We start from the raw sequence: 21,758 nt of genomic DNA on the forward strand, positions 1-21,758 counted from the left end.
AGGTATCACACTTCCTGATATCAAGTTATACTACAAGGCCATTGTACTCAAAACAGCCTGGTACTGGCATAAGAACAGGCATATAGATCAATGGAATAGAACAGAGAACCCAGAAACAAACCCACAGTTCTATGGACAACTGATATTTGACAAAGGAGGTAAGGAAATACAATGGAGTAAAGACAGCCTCTTTAACAAATGGTGTTGGGAAAATTGGACAGCTACCTGCAAAAAAATGAAACTAGATCACCAGCTTACACCACTCACAAAAATAAACTCAAAATGGATAAAAGACTTGAATGTAGGCCGTGAAACCATAAGCATCTTAGAAGAAAACATAGGCAGTAAGCTCTCCGACATCTCTCGGAGCAATATATTTGCTGATTTATCTCCACGGGGAAGTGAAATAAAAGACAGGATAAACAAATGGGACTATATCAAACTAAAAAGCTTTTGCACAGCTAAAGACAACAAGAACAGAATAAAAAGACAAACTACACAATGGGAGAACATATTTGACAATACGTCTGATAAGGGGTTAATAACCAAAATTTATAAAGAACTTGTAAAACTCAACACCAGGAAGACAAACAACCCAGTCCAAAAATGGGCAAAAGAGATGAATAGACACTTCTCCAAAGAGGACATACAGATGGCCAATAGGCATATGAAAAAATGCTCAACATCACTAATCATTAGAGAAATGCAAATTAAAACCACAATGAGATATCACCTTACACCAGTCAGAATGGCGCTTATCAACAAAACAACACAGAATAAGTGCTGGCGAGGATGTGGAGAAAAGGGGACCCTCCTGCACTGCTGGTGGGAATGCAGACTGGTGCAGCCACTGTGGAAAACAGTATGGAGATTCCTCAAAAAACTGAAAATCAAACCGCCTTTTGACCCAGCTATCCCACTTTTAGGAATATACCCCAAGGACACCATAGAACGGCTCGAAAAGGAGAAATGCACCCGCATGTTTGTGGCAGCATTGTTCACAATAGCGAAGATCTGGAAACAGCCCAAGTGTCCGTCAGAGGACGAGTGGATTAAAAAACTTTGGTACATATATACTATGGAATACTACTCAGCCATAAGAAATGATGACATCGGATCATTTACAATAACATGGATGGACCTTGATAACATTATACGGAGTGAAATAAGTAAATCAGAAAAAAAACTGAGATGAATCCATACATAGAAGGGACATAAAAATGAGACTCAGAGACATGAACAAGAATGTGATGGCAACAGGGGCGGGGGGGTTGGGGGAGGGGGGAGGGGGTGAAGAAGGAGAGAGGGGTTAGGGGAGGGGAGGGGCATAAAGAAAACCAGATAGAAGGTGACAGAAGACAATTTAACTTTGCGGGAGGGGTATACAGCACAATCAAATGTCAAAATAATCTAGAGATATTTTCTCTCAACATATGTACCCTGATTTATCAATGTCACTGCATTAAATTTAATAAAAAATATTAATATTAAAAAAGAAAGAAAGAAAAAAAAATCAATACTATACAATAAAATTTATTGTATAGTAAATCAATATACTAAAAGAATCTTCATAATCCATCTAGAATTTTGTTATTAAGGAATCTAATCTGTAACAAAAACTTGGTTTCTATTTTCTTTTTTTTTCTTTTATTTATTGATTTTTAGAGAGAGGGGAGAGAGAGAGAGAGAGATTGAAAGGGGAGGAGCAGGAAGCATCAACTCCCATATGTGCCTTGACCAGGCAAACCCAGGGTTTTGAACCGGCAACCTCAGTGTTCCAGGTTGATGCTTTATCCCACTGCGCCACCACAGGTCAGGCGGTTTCTATTTTCAATTTCACTTATGAGAGATTTTAATATACTGCTCACAAAAATTAGGGGATATTTCAAAATGAATATGAAGTGATAAAAAATCCCCTAATTTTTTGAGTAGTATAGTTTTCTTAAACAAGGACTATATTATTTTGAATTTATTGGAGTGATATTGATAATTACAGAGATTTCAGGTGTACAACTCTATAATACATCTGTATATTGTATTGTGTTCACCACCCCAAGTCAAGTCTCCTTCTGTCACCATTTATCCCCTTTACTCTCTTCTACCTCCCCCCCACCCTTTCCCTCTCATAATCACCATACTTTTGTTGTCTGTGTCCATCAGTTTTTTTTAAAAAGCAAAAACATAAACAAACAAAAAAAGGGCTATATTAAATGAAAAGTCTCACCTCACTCCAAAGGCAACTCCAAATTTTGCAAAGAAATCATTGTATTCAGTATGATGATAAAATACATACTATAATATTATACTATAATGAAACTAATACTTCTAACTGCTTTCATTTCAAGAATCTGCTGAAAATATTCTACCAATCATAAATTTGCCTTTTCCCAAAGGAGCAGAAGCAAAGATTTTTGTTGCATGGATCTCAAAAGATTTAAATGTCAAAAGATGGCCTTGGCCGGTTGGTGAAGCAGTAGAGTGTTGACCCAGTGTGTGGAAGTCCCAAGTTCAATTCCTGGTCAAGGCACATAAAAAAATGACCATCTGCTTCTCCCCCACCCCCTTTCCCATTTTTCTTGCCTCTCCCTCTTCCCCTCCTGCAGCTTTGTCTCAAATGATTTAAGTGCATCTGCCTGGGTGTTGAGGATGTCTCTGTGGAGCCTCTGCTTCCGGCACTAAAATTAGCTCGGTTGCGAGCATGGCCCCTGATTGGTGCCAAAGTTGCCAGGTGAATCTCAGTTGGAGTGCATGTGGAATTCTCTCTCTGTATCTCCCCTACTCTCACTTAAACAAATGTCAAAATATCGCCTGACCAGGTGGTGGCGCAGTGGATAGAGCGTCGGACTGGGATGCGGAAGACCCAGGTTCGAGACCCCGAGGTCTCCAACTTGAGCGCAGGCTCATCTGGTTGGAGCAAAAAGCTCACTGGCTTGAGCCCAAGGTCGCTGACTCAAGCAAGGGGTTACTTGGTCTGCTGAAGGCCCACGGTCAAGGCACATATGAGAAAGCAATCAATGAACAGCTAAGGTGTTGCAACACGCAATGAAAAACTAATGATTGATGCTTCTCATCTCTCCGTTCCTGTTTGTCTGTCCCTGTCTATCCCTCTCTCTGACTTTTTGTCTCTGTAAAAAAAAAAAAAAGTCAAAATATCAACTGCTATACTTTTTAAAGAGATTTGTTCATAGTAAGAAAATATGGGATGCATACTTCAAACTAGATTTTTTTAAGTCATCAGGGTAGAGTTAATAGGTATAAGCAAGTATTCAGCAAAGTATTCAGACTAAAAATAAGGAAGGGTGCAGATTCTGCACTATATTACTAAAACTTTTTAAATGATTAAGTCAGTTAAATAGTCAATGGAGTTTATCTAACCATAGTATTGAATTTATGAAAGTTTAAAAACATGCTAGCTAATCTTATAAGGTAAAGTTCAGGCTGCTTGAAAGCATCCAAGCACAAAATGAGATGAGTGTAGATTACTCCAAATGGTTCTCAAAGCATGATCAACAGATCCCTGGAGATCCACAAGACTCCTGCAGAAAGTCTATAGGTCAAAACTATTTTCACACATATATCGAATCATTATGTTGTATACCTGAAACTAATGTCAATTATACTCAATTTTTTTTAGACTTATCTTTGGAGAGAGGGGAGAAAGAGAAAGAGAAAAAGAGAAAGAAAAAGAGAGGGAAGAAGCAGGAAGCATCTATTCATAATAGTTGCTTCCTGTATGTACCTTGACTGGGCAAACCCAGGGATTCGAACTGGCGACCTCAGCATTCTAGGTCAATGCTTTATCCACTGTGCCACCACAGGTCAGGCTATACTCAGTTTTTTAAAAATGCTATTTTCAGCCTGCCTTGTGGAGGCACAGTGGATAGAGCATCAACCTGGAACCCTGAGGTTGCAGGTTCAAATCCCTGGGCTTCCTCAGTCAAGGTACATACACGACAATCAATCAATGGACAACTAACGTGAAGTAACTATGAGTTGATACTCATTCCTCTCCCGCCCCCCTCTCCTCTCTCTGTAAAAAAATCACTAAACAAATCTTTTTTTAAAAACCCACTTATTTTCAGAATAACACTAAAAAACAACTTAGTATGCCTTTTTCACTGTTTGACATTGCATGGATAGACACATTTGCACACTGCAAAAGCAATGGTTGGAAGAACTGCTTGCACCTTAGCACAAGTCAAATTGTACTAGTCATATTCTTCACTGCCATGAATTCTCAGTTTTAAAAAAATGCTAATTTTACTTGATAGCAATAAAATTTATTAATTTTGTTAAATCTCAACTCTTGAGTAAATGTCTTTTTAATATTGTGACAAAATGGGAAGTATGAATAAGGCACTTGTGTTTATAACAAAATGTGATGGTTGTCTCAAAAAAGCACTTCCATATCGTTTGCTATGTGAACTCAACTAGCCACTTTTTTCCATAGAACAAGATCTTTACTTCAAAAAAAGGAAAAGTTCAAAAGAGAGCACAGGTAGCAGAAAGGGAATCAAAGAAAGGCAGATAGGTAAAATATAAAATATACTTCCACTCCTCCAGTAATAAATAGGACAGCCTAGAAGACAACAAGTTTAATATTATTTATATGTCTATCTCTGCGGTTCTCAACCTGTGGATGGCGACCCCGGCGGGGGTTGAACGACCAAAACACAGGGGTCGCCTAAAGCCATCGGAAAATATTTCCGAATACACAGGGATCTAGACCAATGCAGTACTATGAGCATCAGAACCTCAACAATAGTACATAGAAAAGTAAGTGCTCTGACTGAAATTAGTAGCCAGAAAATCACTGTAGATTCACATACCCCATGAACTTGGCTTGTGTCTCCCCTTTACTTATTCTCAACAGTGATTCTATAGACCCTATTGATCTAATTCAATCATACTTTTTTCCAGATTTCAACTGATTTATTCTGTTTCCTTCCACACATGCACACATATCTCTGTACAGAGGCATGCACATAACATTCTCCTGAGCAGATTGCTTTGGGCTCCCATAATCCTTCCCATGGGACTTTTATATCTCTAATGCAGAATCAAAGGAGAGATCAATGGGGCCCCTCTATCAAGTTGCTTGTCCTTTTATTCCCCCCAATGATGTCTCTTATTTCTTTCCCTTGTCTAATTACATTGCTAGTTCCTCTAAAAGTGGTGACAATGAGCAATTTCTGACTCGAATGGGAATTATTTTAGTGTTTCACCATTAGGTTTGATAGGGGTTTTTTATTATATGCATACCATTAAAAACAAGAAAAGGCCGTTAGCTCCTTAATATTGTTGCTATTGTTCAATATTGGTCATCTTAATTTACTTTTTATTTAATTTTTATTGTGGTAAAATATATATATAACAAAAATTTACTATTTTAAACATCTTTAAATGTATATAGTTCAGTGGCATTAAATATATTCACACTGTGCAACCATCATCTTCAACCATCTCCAGAACTTTTTCATCTTCCCAAACTGAGATCTATGTCCATTAAACACTAATTCCCTGTTAACTCTTCTGCACAGTCTCTGGTAACCACTGTTCTTTCTGTCTCTAAGAACTTGCCAATCATATTATTTTAGAAATATGAAGTCCTGAAAGGCTGAGTGACTTTACCAAGGTCATGCAGCTGATTTCTGGTAGATAAAAGTCAAAAGTAAGCACTTAAAAAAAAACGATGGTCATGCATAATCAAATAGATTCACTTCATTTCCTTTTTTGCCTAAGGGCCTAGCCTTGTTCTGCTGAATTTCTGCAAGATCTTTGACAAAGTTTCTCATTATCTTTTAATAAACAGATGTAGAAATTTAGGTCATATATCAATATGGTTAATGAATTCTCCCCCCCCCCCCCCAAAGTTAGAAGTGGGAAGGCAGTCAAACAGATTCCCTCATGCACCTGGCCGGGATGCACCCAGTGTGCCCACCAGGGGGTGATGCTCTGCCCATCTGGGGGTTTGCTCCATTGCTGCTGGAGCCATTCTAGCACCTGAGGCAGAGGCCATGGAACCACCTTCAGCACCAGGGTCAACTCTGCTCCCATGGAGCCTTGGCTGTGGGAGGAGAAGAGAGAGAGAAGAAGGAGAGGGGGAAGGGTGGAGAAGCAGATGGGTGCTTCTCCTGTGTGCCCTGACGGGGAATCAAACTCAGGACTTCCAAACGCCAGAGCCAAAGCTCTACCACGGAGCCAACCAACCAGGGTGGTTAATGAATTTATTATTTTTTTTTTTTACAGAGACAGAGAGAGTCAGAGAGAGGGATAGACAGACAAGAACGGAGAGAGATGAAAAGCATCAATCATTAGTTTTTCACTGCAACACCTTAGTAGTTCATTGATTGCTTTCTCATATATGCCTTGACCATGGGCCGTCAGCAGACCGAGTAACCCCTTGCTCGAGCCAGCAACCTTGGGTCCAAGCTGGTGAGCTGTGCTCAGATCAGATGAGCCCACGCTCAAGCTGGTGACCTCGGGGTCTCGAACTTGGGTCCTCTGCATCCCAGTTTGATGCTCTATCCACTGCGCCACCTCCTGGTCAGGCAGTTAATGAATTCTCAATAGGCTAAATAGTGTTGACCATAAATACTTATCAATCTGAATGGCATAGTCTAGAGCTTGATTCTTAATCCTATTCTGTTCAACATTTTTAGTGTTAATGATTTGGATACGAGCATTTGTGGCATAACGACAAAATCTATAGTATGATATGAAGAAAAGCGTGACTGTTGGATCTACTAGAGAAAAGAATTAATACTCAAAAGATCGAATCAAATTAGAATAATAAAGTAAATTTAATGTGATGCTTTATAGTGATATATGGTTCTACGTTTGTGTTCAAAAGAACCCAAACTATTGAATGATCTGATCTTTTTTAAAAAGCCATCAGGAAACAAGCTAATATAATCTCAGGCTACACTATTAGAAATGTCCAAATTGTAAAAAAAATAAAATAAGAAATGTCCAAATTGGGGTGGGGAGATGACATGCTGCATGCAGACTGTACTGATCAGTAGCATAGTTCATCTCAATCAACACTCACTGAGTACCTACTATGTGCTAGACCACACTTGAAATACTATTTTTTGTTTCAATTATTGTTACAAGATTCATTTCACATCTTAACAAACAACATTTCCAACAGAAAATAACCAAGAAAGTAAGATCTCTAGAAGTTGTTACTTATAAAGGATAAAAGTAACTTAGGAAAATTTAATCTATAGATAATTATAATACCTAACATTTACTTAGCACTTATTATGTGTGGCAGTCATGGAAGTGTGTCCCTTGTATCAGAGATACAGCTATTCAACTGCTAGGTATGCAGTTAGCACACAGCTTCCAGATGCAGTCCCTTCAGGATCCTTAGCTATCAACCTGAGACCACACTCTTCCTGGGCAGCTCTAATCAATGACTGATCACAGCACTAGCACTAAAACAGAGCCATTTCTGTCAAATGCAGGACTCCTCTAATAAATAATTTTTGCTCCAGAGTCTTCACTTGGTCTGAGATTCTCTCTGCCCATTCTGTTTCCTCCCCGCTTTCCTTTCATAGAAGTCCTTCCTCCAACCCCATATACTTCTTGCATTTCTAACTGTCTTGGAATCTGCTTCCAGAAGAATTCAAATTGGCATAGTTGGTACTAGAAGTGGACTTAGAAAGCAAAAGTAAGATGATGTTTGGAAACTAGATCACTTACTATGAGAATCTCATCCTGGATGGAATGGACAGTCTCTGATACAAACTGGTGGCCCAAATGCTAAAACTCCCTTGGGAGAATGTACCTAGAGAGGAACACTGAATAGCGCAACGATTCCAATATTTGAAGACTATGAAGGAAACCATGCAAACAAGAACAATGGAATTGAATGGCAGTTGTGTTGCAGTGATTCCCTAGAGGAGGCAGCTAACAAACAACTGGAAACTAAAAGTGAAGGCCAGAGGGCTCTCTCATGGCTCACAGAGGTTTATCACTTACAGTGGAAGAACAGGAAAAGATGAAGACCAAACCCAGGAAAGTTAAAGATTGCAATGCTTCAAAGATGACTGAATATTCAGCCAAGGCAGATCTGTTACACCGAGGTCTGGATCCTGGTTTGGAAAACACGGAAGCCTGTTAGATGAGATAAGGACATTTAAGAAGATTTTCCCCCAAGATTTTGATTCTCCTGACACCTCTAACCTCTCAAGGGTTGCAGGGATGACACTAGCACTTCTCACTGCACAAGAACACCCTTCAGAGGCCTCTTGCCTGTAAGGCAGCAAGAACTCCACTTGGAATATGCCTCCTACCTTCACTCCTGCTTGCAAAATAGACAGATAGCAACACTGCTGCTTAATATACATAATCAACACAAGGCCAGCATGGATAAGCACAATGCTGAGAATGGCGGCCTCAATAAAAAGCTACTATCCCTTGCTTAATTCCTGAACCTGAGCAAGTTTTCAGATCCAGACTCACTGACTTAAAAAGATGGTTAGGTCCCCAGGAATAAGGACCCTGCAAGACAATAGCACAAACACACACAAATACATACATATATATCGATAGATAATGATTCCCCCAAGTTCTTCCCCAAAAGAACTTATAGCTATTTACTCAGGTGACTGTATAGTGGAAAAGAAAAATACCCAGACATTTAAAAAACTATTGGTCACAGAGTCTGATGACACATTACCTAGAGACCTGGAGCATCATTATGGCCCTATTATAAGGGAAGGAATACAGGAACTAAGCAATAAATGGAGTTCTGGCCAAAGTCTAGCTTACAGTGGATCCAGGGTCCATAGACCCACCCTATAGTCATCCCCCCAGTCCCTGAATATATAAATAGGATTGGCATACTTGGTGGCTGGGATAACCCCCACCCTGGGTCCTCGGCCTATGGAGTAAGCATTATCAGAGGGAGAAAGGCCAAGTGAAACCTGGTATCTCCCCACTCCCTGGCCAAAATAGTAAATCCAAAATGGTACCATGTAGTGGGTGGAGGTAAAAATAATGGCAGAGATTAGAGCTACCCTTAAGGAGCTCAAAGATGAAGAAATAGTGCTAACTCTCATCTCTTTTGTTTAATTCACTAGTCTGGCCTCTGCAGAAATGAGCTGGATCCTGGAGAATGATTAAGACTACCACAAGTTCAACCAAGTAGTAGCCATGACCACAGAGACAAAGTCCAAAGCCTATCTCATTAACCTACTTCTTCTAAGTTTCCCATCAGGAAGAGAGGTCCATAGCACCTTGGAGGAGCCGCTCTCTGAAAATGTTTGGAGACACAGATCCATGAAGAACAGGAAACAGACTATACCAGTCACTGGGATTACCCCTCAAAAAACCCCTGCATTTGGATGAAAGTTGTAATTAACTAACAACTTCCAGCTGCAGCATATTCAGAACTCATCTCAGCCTTCCAGTCCAGGGCATACTCTTCTGGGGCAGCTCCTAGCCAGTAACTGAACATGGTGGCTGTACTAGAACCTGGCCATTCTTCCCAATGCAGGACTCCTTTTAACAGGCAATTTTTACTCTGGTGCTCCCTATTGAGTGGGCTGAAATTTTTCTCTTTCAGATCTCCATTGCAGACTCAGGCTCTTTTTGGTCAATTCAGCTTTCTCTCCCTTTCCTTTCACAGGAATACCATTCTATCCCCTACAATAACTCTTGCACTTCTAACATGTCGTGTCACTCCCAAGGAGACCTAAATTAACACTGTAATGAACTCTTTATATGAATCATCTCATTTAACCCACTAAAGTAATATCGTTATTCACATTTTACAAATGAGAAAACAGGTACATAACAGTTAATTAACTTGCCCAAGATAACACAGTAAAAGCAAAGGGAACTAAAATTTGGGCCTAAGCTAACTCCAAAGCCTGTGTTTTTAGACATTATACTAAGGAAGTCAAGATTATTATCTTGTCATCTTCAGATATTAAGGTAAAAATAATTATTCTGAATAATTTTAGATAGCAAAACAACAAGAGTAGAGATATGAGAGAAAAGTAGATATTTTTGGCTAAGTATAAAAGCTATTTTCTAATAATTAAGTAACCAACTTAAGGAATGAGGTCCTTCCAGAAGTAAAGCAGGGCCTATCACCTAAGGTTGAGGCTTTATAAAACAGATAAAAGTTGACCTAGATCTATAAAAGGTACTAAGTATTATATGGGGGGAAAAAGGGTTCTGCAGCCAATAAATTTGGGTAATATGCTGCTGAACAAAGTTAAACAACTTTCTTTACCTTTACTCCTCCGTTTTTAAAATATTAATGTGTATTTGCAAATCTCTACTGAGGGCTATAGCAGTATGGTGAAAAACTCAAACTTATTTATTTAAGAACATTTCCTTACTCCTGATATAGAATGATTTCTTCCCAAAGTCAAGATTCACTGATGCAAGGACTCCAGAAGAAACTAACAAGGATAATTTTCCAGCTAGTAAAGACCTCATTTGTCTATCTACCCCCAATATATGCCAATATTAGTACCTCCAATACCTCCAGGGTAGGAAGACTATTTTGTTAGTTTTCTCCCAAAAATGCATCTCATGTTTTTGGAATGCTAAACATGCTCTCCTTTGCTTTATCAACAACTGTGAACATCTACAATAACTGGTCCCCATTTTAATTACTGCATTTTCACTTTATAAACAGTATAAAAGCTTTATTCCAAGTGTGTTTCTGTTGACCTGGTTATTTTCATATAACACAGCTCTACATGCATTTTTTTCCCCTCAAACACATGCACACTACCACAAAAAAGGACAGAAGAAAGGGGCTAATAGGTAGAGCAGGGGTCCCCAAACTACGACCCGCGGGCCACATGCGGCCCCCTGAGGCCATTTATCCGGCCCCCGCTGCACCTCCAATAGGGGCACCTCTTTCATTGGTGGTCAGTGAGAGAAGCACAGGATCCATCCTCATCCTGTGCTCCGGGAGTACTGTATGTGGCGGCACCACAAAGCGCAGCATGGCTCACGTACAGTACTACTTCTGGTGATGTGGGATGCACGCATCACGGCTCCGGAAGCGCGTCATATCACCTGTTATGGCTAGCAGTGACAAATATGGAACCGGACACTGACCATCTCATTAGCCAAAAGCAGGCCCATAGTTCCCATTGAAATACTGGTCAGTTTGTTGATTTAAATTTACTTGTTCTTTATTTTAAATATTGTATTTGTTCCCATTTTTTTTTACTTTAAAATAAGATATGTGCAGTGTGCGTAGGGATTTGTTCATAGTTTTTTTTATAGTCCAGCCCTCCCACGGTCTGAGGGACAGTGAACTGGCCCCCTGTGTAAAAAGTTTGGGGACCCCTGAGGTAGAGAAAAAAGAGGCCTCAGTTACAAACTATTTATCCAGCTAATTTCCAGGGTTTCCATGTTTTTATTCAAAAATATATTTCCTTTATTACAGGGAAAACTTTCGTATAAACTACAATCCCTTGGTCTTGGTTCTCCTATCTTCCTTAGCCACCATCCACAGCCCATTGCTACCATCCCCACCCCCATTCTGTTACTTCATTAATGACATTTACTTTTTTCATTCAGTTCTTCTTTAGAAACATTGAATAGAATATTAAATGTGGAAGGGAACTTAACATCTAGTCCACCATTCAGGATCAGAGAAATGAGGTGCAGGGATCAGTTATTATATTTTTCTAATAATAGCAAAGCAGGCATTTTTATCTGTTTCAAAAATACCAGCATATGATGTATTTTACTGCAATAAAGTTTTTTAAAATACCAGTATATGAAAGCTGAATTTCCAAAAATACACACACACACACACACACACACACCTTTATACAAAATGCTAAATGCTAGTAGTATACTTCCTAGGCAAATATCCACCAAAGACAATCAACTAAATCTGTGCTCTCCTAATATAAATAGTTCCTCAAACACTACGAAAAATCCTAAAATAAAACAAATAAAAAACATATGCGGAGGTTCACATGATAAAAAAGAGTGTGGGCTTTACAGTCAAAAATAATAAAGGATGTGGGCTTAGGAAAGTCAAAAATCTCCAAGCCTCTCAGTTCTTTCAGCTGTAAGCCTAGTACTATGGATATTATAGGTTCATTTTTAGAATTATAAATAACATGACACACCCAGCAGAAGGTGGCATACTGTTGACTAAGTTTTTATATTACACAAGTAATACAAGGTAAAATAAATCAAGGAAAACTTCATAAACCTGGAATCTTGGAAGGATTGGATTGTGGGCACGCAGAAACAGGAGTGAGGAATAATCGGGTTGGAACCAAATCATGAAGGGCTGTGCTGTATTACAGAATCTCAACCTTACTTTTTAGATACTGAGCAGAAATTTCTAAGAGTGACCTCATAATGATCTCAAAAACAATTTACCTCAGCTACTAACAAGGAAGGGGGAGGGCAAAACAAAACAAAACAAACATCACCAGAATCACAAAAAGGTCAGATGATTCATTTTGAAGTTCCATGGTTTTTGTCAAACTCAAAGTATTTTACTTCAATCACTTTTTAGGGGTTGTTTTCATGTTCAATTGAAAATTTAAAAAATGGAGATTAAAGTTTACATAAACCCTGAGAGAATGTTTTCAAAAAGTTTTGATACTGCTTACTTTTTATTTTAATAAAGAAAATTTTGAGATACTCTGCTGTGCCTTGAAATAATAATTTAACATACTACTTACTCTTTATTTTTTCAAAAATTTTAATTTATTTATTGATTTTTTAGAGAGAAGAAGAAGGAAGGGAGAGGGGGAAGAGAGACAGACAGACAGAAACACTGTTTGTTGTTCCATTTGTTTTTCTATTCATTGGTTAATTCTTGTATGTTCAATTCCTGACCAGGAGGGACTGAACCCACAACCTTTGTGTATGAGGACAATGCTCCAACCAACTGAGCTACCAATCCAGGGTACTCTTTATTCATTCTAATAAGAGAAATTCTGGCAGATAAACTTCCAAACCTTAACTATGAAAGGTTAGAAAAGAATCATATTACACCTGGCCTGTGGTGATGCAGTAGATAGAGCATCAACCTGGAATGCTGAGGTTGCTGGTTCAAAAACCCTGGGCTTGCCCCAAGCAATCAATGAACAACTAAAGTCAAGCAACTAGGAGTTGATACTTCTTGTTCCTTCTCCCCTCTCTCTCTGTAAAATCAATAACTAAAATCTTTTTTTTAAAAGAAAAGCATTGTATATTTAAAAAAAGAACTATATAGAAATGCATACTTTTTCATTAATCCCAGCAAAAAAAAAGTCCAAAATTGTTGTTTTCTGTAACTTTATATAGAAATTACAGCATCCACAGTAACCAAAAAATTGTATAACAAACTAGCGGAAGCCCTTCAACTCAGTCAGTTCAAAGTCACTATTAAAGGATCTAAAAGTGATCAAATCAAGTGGGAAAATACTGTGGGCAATCCACTGTATGTAGAATGAAGATCCAAAGTTTGCACTTTGTTTACTCTAACATGGTTCCCTAAGCATTACTTCGAAGTAACCTTAGAAATATTAGCAAGTCATTATTGCTGACTTTAAACTATGTCCTATATAAACCTAATAGAAAAGCTTTAATATCTTCATTGGAAACAAACAACAGGGGACTATATATAGTACATATAAGAATAAAGAGTAGGCCCTGGCTGGTTGGCTCAGCGGTAGAGCGTCGGCCTGGCATGCGGGGGACTGGGGTGCGATTCCCGGCCAGGGCATATAGGAGAGGCGCCCATTTGCTTCTCCACCACCCCCCTCCTTCCTCTCTGTCTCTCTCTTCCCCTCCCGCAGCCAGGCTCCATTGGAGCAGAGATGGCCCAGGCGCTGGGGATGGCTCCTTGGCCTCTGCCCCAGGCGCTTGAGTGGCTCTGGTCGGAGGGGCGGAGCATCGCCCCCTGGTGGGCAGAGCGTCGCCCCCTGGTGGGCGTGCCGGGTGGATCCTGGTCGGGCGCATGCAGGAGTCTGACTGTCTCTCCCCGTTTCCAGCTTCAGAAAAAATAAAAAAATTAAAAATAAATAAAAAAGAATAAAGAGTAATAACTAATCTGTATGCATATGGAATTACATATCCTGGAGAGGTAATGACAATTGTTAAAATCTGTCAGTCCTGAATGCTTAAAAATGTTAATAGCTAGATACACAACTGGACTTTTTAGAAATGTTTTAGCAGCTAAAGGAAAACTAAGGTTTACAAACTGCCTTCTGTTAAGCAATATTCTTAGAACACAACCTTTTATAGTTGAAGCCCCCATACCACTATCCCCATAACCACCCAATATAGTTAACCAGTTCTATCGAGTTCTGGTTATGAATGATGGTTATGGTGATGAATGAATAAATAAAATGTGTTACATCTATGAAATGGAACATTATTCGACAATAAAAAGAAATGAAGTACTGATACAGACTGCAACATGTCCAAACCCTGAAATCATTATGCTAAGTAAAAGAAGCCAGTACCGCCTGTGGTGGTGGTGGTGGAGTTGATAAAGCATCGGACTGGGGCACCTGGAGGACTCAGGTTCGAAACTCCAAGGTCCCCGGCTTGAGTGCAGGCTCATCAGCTTAAGTGTGGGGTCACTGGCTTGAAGCCCAAGGTCATCGACTTGAGCCCAAGGTCACTGGCTTAAGCAAGGGGTCCCTCACTCTGCTGTAGCCCTCTGGTCAAGGCACATATAAGAAAGCAATCAACGAACAACTAAGATGCCGCAACAAAAAGTTGATGCTTCTCATTTCTCTCCCTGCCTGTCTGTCTCTCTCTGACTTTGTCTCTGTCAAAAAAAACCAGCCAGTACCATACTGTATGAGTACTGTATGATTCCATTCACACGAAATGTCCAGAATAGATATGCAATTCCATACAGGCAGAAAGTACATTAGTAGTTGCTTAGGGCTGAAGAGACTGGGGGGAAATGGGGATTGACTGCTAACGGGCATGGGGTTTCTTTTTAGAGTGATGAAAATGTCTAAAATTAGTGATGATGTTCGCACAATTCTTTGACTAACAGTCACTGAATTGTATACTTTAAATGGGTAAACTGCATGGTTATATGAATTGTATCTCAACAAAGCTGTTACAAAAAAAAATAGAGCCTTACTTAATACTTTTAATTTTAATTCAAATATATGTAATTCTTCACTTCACATTTTACAGCCTCTCTACAGTTAATATTAGTTCAAATCGCCAGAAGAACCCAAAGCTGAATATACCCAAACTTTCCCTAATTTATGAAATATTCTGGACTCATCCTAACATTTTCTTAAATCTTATTTACTAAGGCTCCTACCTTCGAAAGGTAATAAATTTCCACTTACATTTAATTAATTATTTTAAATCTAGGGCATGAATTTACTACTTCTGTATTTTTTTAAAATACAACAAACTACCATCATAGATATTAGGGAACATGTCCTTAAGGATATATCATCATAAATAATAAAAAAGGAGAAAAGGTAATAAATCACTACAGAATTTCCAACTATAGAAACTATTAGTCAAAAGTCTAGGTCCACAAAAATTTTAAACTTAAATAAACAAAGTATGAATTTTAAACTAAAAGACAATATACAGAAAAAAATGAGATTTTAAAAATAGCTCTGTAACATAAAATCCTGAATACCTCAAGCTCCCCACTAACATTCATTAAGTTCTCCTTTTCCCTTGGCCCAATATGAATTCAATACCTTTTCTTGACTTCACGGTGTCCACTGAGATTTCCTCATCTTTATTTTCTTTTATTAAAGGTTCTCAAAAAGTATTTCATAAGTAAAAAATATTATACTGTTCTAATTTTTCCAATAGTTAAGTTCTGTAAAAGGATTATTTACAATAATTCATGAGGAAAAATTTTTTTAATTTTCTACTGATTGATTTTAGAGAGAGGAAGGAAGAGAGAGAGAAACATCAATCTGTTGTTTCATTTATTTACACAATTTTTGGTTGATTCTTGTATATGCCCTGACCAGGAATCAAGCCTGCAACCTTGTTGTATCCGGATGATGCTCTAGAAATAACTGAGTTACCTGGCCAGGGTTAAAGAAAAAAATTTTAATTTATATAATAGCTAATATTTTTAAAATAGCATTTTCAAATTATTTTTTTAATTTGTTTATTGATTTTAGAGAGAGAGAGGAATGGAGAGAAGGAGAGGAAGGGAGAGAGAGAAAGAAAGAGGGAGAGGAAGAGAGAGAGGGAAAATAAAGCATGGGAGAGAGAGACAGACAGACGGCAACATTGATCTGTTCGTATAGGTGCCCTGACCAGGGATTGAGTCCACAACCTTGGTGTACAGGGACTACGCTCTAATCAACCAAGCTATCTGGCCAGGGCACATTTTCAAATTATTTTATTAAATAAAATATATTGAGTATTATAAAGTATAAGGTATTCTATTATCTACACAATTAAAATACTCTCTACTGACACCTTTTATTCCCTCCTTAATTTAGCTATCTCTAATAATTTTAAATTGATCATATTGATTTTGCTTCTTACTAAATTGTATAAATAATTAATGATATTTTAAGCTCGTTCAAAGAGAAGTGAACAAGAAGTATATTTTCCACTTCCAGAGTAACAATGGCTTACCAGAATTGCCGGGACTGAATCATAGCTCTGATTATATCATTTAATCCTTACAATAATCCTATAAGGTGTGTATTATCAGCTTTGTTTTATAGAAGAGAAAATTGAGGCTTAAAGGGGGTCAGAAAATTGTTCAAGGTCATATAGATTATAAGAAAAGACTGAAACCCATATCTAACAGGTTATAAGAGATAGCTCTAATGATAACTACTGCAATTTGTAAGAAAAAGTCTATTTTAAAGACTTCAGTTCATTTTTTTTTTCTTTGAGAGGGAGAGATAGGAAGCATCAATTTGTAGTTGTGGCACTTTAGTTATTCACTGATTGCTTCTCATATGTGCCTTGACCAGGGGTTCCAGCCGAGCCAGTGACCCCCTTGCTCAAGCCAGCGACCTTGGGCTTCAAGCCAGTGACCTTTGTGCTCAAGTCAAAGACCTTTGGGCTCAAGCCAGCGACCATGGGATCATTTTGATGATCCCATGATCAAGCAGGTGAGCCGGTGCTCAAGTCACTGACCTCAGAGTCAATGTTCTATCCACTGCACCACCACTGGTCAGGTAAGACTTCAGTTCCTAAATAACTTAAGTTTAATAAATTGATAACATTTTTTGAAAACTAAGTATATAAACTATTTCTATTTAGTAACTGCAACTTTATGTCTTTCATTGATTATTATATACTAAAATGTGGCTCTATAAGCAAGTGAGATACACACAAAGATCATGTAAAATTCAGCAAATGAATACTTTGTACCAAGTGCACTCTATACACAGGGTATAGCTAATTTTTAGCTAAAATTGAAATGAATAGTATGTGTACTACTACTTCCAATAGTAGACTCATTCTTTAAAAGAATTAAAGTTGCCAAGTTTTAAATCACACAAATTTCAGTGACTGGTTTTTGTCTTTTTCCAAAAGGAGGAATGGAAATGAACATTTATTGAGCCCTTCTACAGGATAAACAATGAGCTAATTGGTTTTGATTACTTTTATCTCATGAAACCTGTTCTACTTCCCAGTGGGAGGTGCTATTACTCCAATAGTAAATACAAAGAAAACTCAAGTTCTAACATCACATTGCTCCAACAGTTGTAAGGATTTTTGCCCACATCTGACTCCATACTCTGCACCAAGTCATGCAATTAACAACCATAAAACACACCACACACACACATCATCCCTTTAGAAACATAAGAATTTAAGTTAAAAACCAGGCAACTATCTTTTTGAAAAGCTTTGTGCCTTTGCAACTAATCTCTGTTGGGCACATAACAGGTACCAAATAAAAGTTTACTGAATGAAATGAACAGTGGTAACTTAGCAACACAGGAAGAAATGGGATCATCTCCACTCATTCTGTCTTTCTAAGGGAGTTAATATAAAACTATCACTTACCAGGCAACACATACAATTACCTCCTTAAGAAACAAAACACTGAATCAGAAATTGGAAGAGTAAGGAAAGATCATAAATAAAAATTACTAGTATTCTTAAAGGCAAGCTACTGAATTAAACATAGAAGCCTTAAAGAGAGACCTAGCATATTCCATTCAATTACAACACTTTTCTGACCTTGCCTTGTAACAGTTAACTAAATATGTCCTGCTCCCACAATTAGCTAATTGCAAAGACCTTGGTCAGTACTGTGTTTACCAGAACACAGAAAATAGCACCTGGAACTTAAAAAATTAACAACTAAAATTTTATAACTATCTTTTATAGGTTACAAAATTTTTCAGGTATATTTACCCTAAAAAGTCTTGCAAGATAAGTATAACTATCTGCATTGTACAGATGATGACACTGAAGTCCAAGGAGATGAAGTACTAACTAAGGTAAGTGGCCAAGTATCCTTTATAACAACAAAGCTACCACAAAAAAGCTCTTTAGTGTTTATTGATTGAATCAGCTGTTCCTCAAAATATCATTTTTCTAAAATTAAAACACTATTATCTACTGCTATGAGACATGACTACATTGCCACTTAAGATTGATTGATAGCTTTGTTAGAAAACAGACATCCTACTTTCATCCAGCTTGTCAAGGTTAGTTAACTTTAAACTTCTATCAGTGATTCTCAAACTTTGGCAGGATTAAGAATGAAGATCTTCCAGCCATCATCCATAGAAATTCTGATTCAAGGGGCCAAGATCTGTATGTTTCAATAAGCACCCTCAGCTGATTCTAATGTTGGTAGTCTTTAGGGACACACTGAGAAAAACTGGGCTGAACTTTTTGTTGTTTTTTTTTGTTTGTTTTGTTTTTGGATTGGACTTTTTAAAGCCTAAATTAATCTACAAAACAATTTTTTAACCAAGCCAGTTTTTTACAGTCATAAATATTTAAGCAAAACCTTACAAAAACAATACAAGGCTGCTGCCTATAACAGGTCAGGTCCTCAAAAACATTTACACCAAACCACCCTATACCTCAGGAGCTTCTCATGCTGCACAGAGGATAAGTCAGGGGTCTTTCAGGTAGTTATCCATGTTATTCTGTTTTAATTGATGAATTCAACTATGATTGCAATGTGATTTAGCATAACATTTTTATAGGTCTTATACAAATGACTGGATATTAACCAGTTAACTTTGAACCTAATATGCAGAAATAATAATTTAAAAATCACCAACAGTATAAGCCCATTTTAAACCATAAAAATGTACTATGAGATTACAGGTGACCTTTTCCCCGATTATTCAATATGTATGGAGAGGTTCCACACACCTTTCTATACTTTCCAAATTTTCTACAATAAGTATATTTTTTTCATATTTGTTAAAGTGTTAGAAGTACTTTTAATCCCATAACCTTCACATACATAACAAAAAAACAAAAATAACTTGTTAACCACAGCTATCATAAACCATAAACACCTATAAATTGGCTTAGGGTGTTAAAGGTAATCACTAATCACTAACTTTTCTATTACATTAATACCAGAACAAATCATTTAATCTAAAATTTAAAATATGTCCCATTTCCATCAGGTATCTATTGTATTATTAGGAGAGTTTGCACTACTTTTTAAATCCTCTCATCATCCATTCTATGGATCTATTTAGGTAGAACATTTCTGTACCGAGGACTGAGGCATTAAAATGCACTTAATGGGGGGAGGGATAGATCTTTATAAATAAATACATATATTTAAAATAATTGTGAACATTTATCTAGAAACATCGCAAAGCTGGGATGTAGCTTTCTCCAAAGAAGACCACGCTTCGAGGCAAAATGTAACAGAAGAAGGCAAGGATAAACTCCCCGCAGGTGATGAAATTTCACCTCAAATACGACGCAAAAGGTTCCTTAACCCATCAGATCCGTGAATGACACGCAAGGGGTACCTGGAGCTTTCGGGGCCGTCACTTTCAGCACTCCAATTCCCGCCCTTCCCCCCGGGACTCTGCGGGACTCGGTGTGGGGCGCGGAAAAGCCAAGGCTGTTTGCAAACAGACGTCCTCTGCATCCCTGGGGGACGAACATGCAGGGCCGTGGACAAGAGGCTGCGCTCCGCCCGGGGCCAATCCGAAGGGTGCCAGTGCCCCTCGCCAGCCCCCTGCTCCACCGGGCGGCGCCGGAACCGAGGCTGGGGAAAGGGTTTTCCGGAGGCGCGGGGCCTAGTCGCCCCCCACGCGCCTCCAGCCTCCCGGGAGACACCGGGAGAAGGGCTGAGGCCCCAGAGCCGCGAGGTGGGGGAGGCTGCCGCAGGGGCTGGGCTCCCGTCCGCTCGGCTGGAGGACTGCCGCCAGGGCCCTCCCCAGAGGCCGGAGGCCAGCGAGCCCGGGACCGCGTCGCGCCACACTCACCTCGAGCAGCGGCCGGCGTCGCCCGAGCATGGCCCGGGGGGGTCGTCCCTGAGCCGACAGCCTCCTCCGGAGGACACCCGCGCAGCCCCAAGCGCCGCCGCGAAGCCTCCCACTCCTGAAGGGGCTGTGGTCGCCGCTGCTGCTGAGGCCCAGCACCCGCCGAGCCGCATCGAGCTCCTGGGCCGCCGAACCCTCGCGGATCCCTGACGAGCGCCGCTGAACCGGGCCGGGGTCGCAAGGCTGCGGCGGGACGACCGACGTGCCGCAGGCGGGGATCCTCGGCGAAGCCTCTAGCGTCGCCCCGGCCGCTCCTGCCGCCGGCGCCGCTGGGCCACAGCGCCCCCTGGACCCCACGCCGGGTTACGACGCGAGCACTGCAACGGCCGCCCAGGCGCCAGCGGCAGGGAACGCCGGGGAGCGCGGTCTGGGATAGGCGGGGGTGCGCGCGCCCGGCGTGGTCCGCGGCCTCGGCCCGCCCCGACGACGCGTCCTTGGGTCTCCACCGACACTGGCGTCCCTCCATCCACCCGTGGTCCTCAGACCCCGAGCCCCTTTGCACCCTTTCCTTCACTCCATGAGGTATAGGAACGTTCCAGTCACTCGGACCCTAACCTGAGAGGAGGAGGGTGAGGGAATCTTGTTTTTTACTTCTTGTGATCCGAGGGGGAATCCCTTCTAATCCCTTCAGTGAGTCTGCATGTAAGACGAGTGACCCAGCACCAGCCTTCTCACACACACACACACACACACACACACACACACACTCCTCTCCTAAAAGAGATGAAGACATTGTCTTTGACCTTAACTTTTTTTGGATCTACTGTGCAGATCATTACAGAAATTTTCTGCAGGTACCAGACCTTAACCCCTATAATCTCCCCCAAAATAGAAAAAAACGTTTCCAGCAAGAGAAGAGAATAGCCAAAGGGTTGTCCTGAAATTCCTAAACAACTTAAAAGGTAAGAACAGAACCATCCATCTTTTCTAACCCCCTCCCTACTCTTCCCATCTCTACTCTTCCACCCCACCTCCCACCCCTGCCAAATCCCAGGTAAGACTCTGAAAGAAGGAACTTGTTATATAGTGGGGGGGGGGGGCTGTAAAATATTCTGTTTACAGATACCCCAGTTCCTCCCAGTCAAACTCTAGGGTGCCATCATCAGAACCAAAAACAAAAGAAACAAAAAGACTGTAAGAGGAGAAGGGAAGGAAAAATTCTCCAAAGCCTCTGGTCCCACGTTTTTCCAAATACATTTTTTTTATCATAGTCTGGTAAAATGAGCAGGGATTTCGGTGGCAGACAGATCCTGATACAACCAATTCCAGCTCTGTCATGTTCAGCTTTCTGACTGTAGGCAAATT

The 21,758-nt window shown here is 39.8% G+C and overlaps 1 protein-coding gene across 2 annotated transcripts in view; it reads right to left on the bottom strand.

Annotated features, from left to right (window-relative positions):
* The window catches only part of ZFYVE9 (zinc finger FYVE-type containing 9), a 164,217-nt gene extending 143,511 nt beyond the window's left edge, over nt 1-20,706 (bottom strand). For both annotated transcript variants that reach the window (XM_066269192.1, XM_066269191.1), the window contains exon 1: nt 20,397-20,706. The gene's annotated coding sequence lies outside the window, so the exon portion shown is untranslated. The remainder of the gene's footprint in view (nt 1-20,396) is intronic.
* Nucleotides 20,707-21,758: the final 1,052 nt, after the last annotated feature.

Source organism: Saccopteryx bilineata, chromosome 3 (assembly GCF_036850765.1).
Source record: "Saccopteryx bilineata isolate mSacBil1 chromosome 3, mSacBil1_pri_phased_curated, whole genome shotgun sequence".
Lineage (NCBI taxonomy): Eukaryota > Metazoa > Chordata > Mammalia > Chiroptera > Emballonuridae > Saccopteryx > Saccopteryx bilineata.